This window comes from Oncorhynchus keta, chromosome 19 (assembly GCF_023373465.1).
Source record: "Oncorhynchus keta strain PuntledgeMale-10-30-2019 chromosome 19, Oket_V2, whole genome shotgun sequence".
Classification (NCBI taxonomy): Eukaryota; Metazoa; Chordata; class Actinopteri; order Salmoniformes; family Salmonidae; genus Oncorhynchus; species Oncorhynchus keta.
In genome coordinates this window covers 78,681,544-78,683,257 of record NC_068439.1, presented here as the reverse complement: position 1 = coordinate 78,683,257, position 1,714 = coordinate 78,681,544, and the positions used below count along the sequence as shown (strand labels likewise).

General features: G+C 40.0%; 1 protein-coding gene across 1 annotated transcript in view; it reads left to right on the top strand.

The window, feature by feature from the left end:
* The first annotated feature begins 1,052 nt into the window (after positions 1-1,052).
* The window catches only part of LOC118376246 (G-protein coupled receptor 176), a 25,258-nt gene continuing 24,596 nt past the window's right edge, over positions 1,053-1,714 (top strand). Inside the window, exon 1 of the mRNA XM_035762940.2 lies at positions 1,053-1,714. This exon is cut by the window's right edge and continues 495 nt beyond it. The gene's annotated coding sequence lies outside the window, so the exon portion shown is untranslated.

Here is a 1,714-nt window from a genome sequence, read left to right as displayed (position 1 = left end):
TCACAGCCATATAAGGAGACATTGGAACACAGGGCATTCAACATCTGGACCATTTCCTGTAGCATTAGTTCTGGGGCACTCAGATAATATCTTTGCAGTTTTGGAAACGTCAGAGTTTTTTCTTTCCAAAGCTGTCAATTACATGCATAGTCGAGCATCTTTTCGTGACAAAATATCTTGTTTAAAATGGGAACGTTTTTTATCCAAAATTAAAAGAGCGCCCCCTATCTCGAAGAAGTTAACTTGTTCTTCTCCCCCAATCTTTCTCCTCCTCTTTTCTTCACTCGTCTAACTGTCCTTCTCTTCACCTTTCCACCTCACTCTTATACACTCTCCTTGCTTCACAAAACAAGCACAACGCGATTGAGACGTCAACCGGTAGGCTCTGCTGCCCGGTCTTTCTTGCCAAGTAAAATATTTAACTTTGCGGTCTGTTTTTTAACGCACAGTTAAACACGGGGACATTTCCGGGGACAGCTCCAGCCGGGGACAGGCCACCAAAAACGGGGACGTATGGTCACCATAATGTACACTTAAATGCGTAAAGAAAATCGTGGAATACAATAAATTATGCAAGTAAACATTTGCATGGTGTGTGTATGTATATACCATGTGTATCCTGTAAGTACGACTAAGAACCTTGAAACTATTTTAAAGAGGAATTTCTCATCTGCATGTTATATCGGGAGATATGGCAATACCTTTTGGCCTCTGGAGTTCCTTGTAGTCCACAGTGACATGCAACATTTCAGTACAACGATTAGGGAAAGAACTGCCTAGGCAACTGTAGCTGTATGCTGCGATTAATACGTTGAAATGCATAGTGGTATCCATTGTTTTAAAGCTGATTGAGTTTATTTAGGCGGCCTATATATATATATATATATATAAATATATATCAACCATTTCGCGCACTCTCGTTCTTTATTAGTCATTAACAAATGACACTATAGATAGAGGCTATGATCTTGCCACGAAGGGGAGGGGCTTTTGCCTCTGGTGTGCTGCCTGATCTGGAGGAGAAATATCCGTCCCCCAACAGCACAGCAAGTCTACCGAAAATACGGACCGACAGACTGCGGCGGGTTGACGGTGACGCACATGGAGATCATTTTTACATGTTTTAAATCAATTGGACAGAGAGAGACAGATGAACGTGTTTTCTATTTTATTTCAAATAGACTACTGCGCCAGACTGATAGACCAAACAGCTGATTTACCACTTCACGAGAGCGAGATGTTCGTGGTGTAGCCTAAAATACTGTCAGTGGGCTCAATAAGAACATCCTTGAAGGTATGTCGCGAGGCTAAATCTCATATATTTTTAGGAAAAATTACACTGCGTTTCAGTGAACAAAAATCCGTGAAATGGAAACGTGCTTGATATTGGCACATCCTCTCCTCATTCAGATGTGTTGATGTAGAATATCAATGCTTATGACTGCAGCCTAGTCAGTCAATAGCCTATTCGTGTTTTCATATAGGTTTAAGTATATATATATATATATATTTTTAACATGCATGTTTGACAGAAGTTTACCTCTTAAAGGTAGCATTTTTCATCACCATGGACAGCTCACTCTCATCAGTTGTGGCATTGAGAGATGTCACCAAACATGTTTTGGAAAGACAAAAATGTACATTATGTAATATTTGGGCAATCTGAACAACATACGGAATTGTGAATCTATATTCTGTCCGTTTTTTCCCGAAA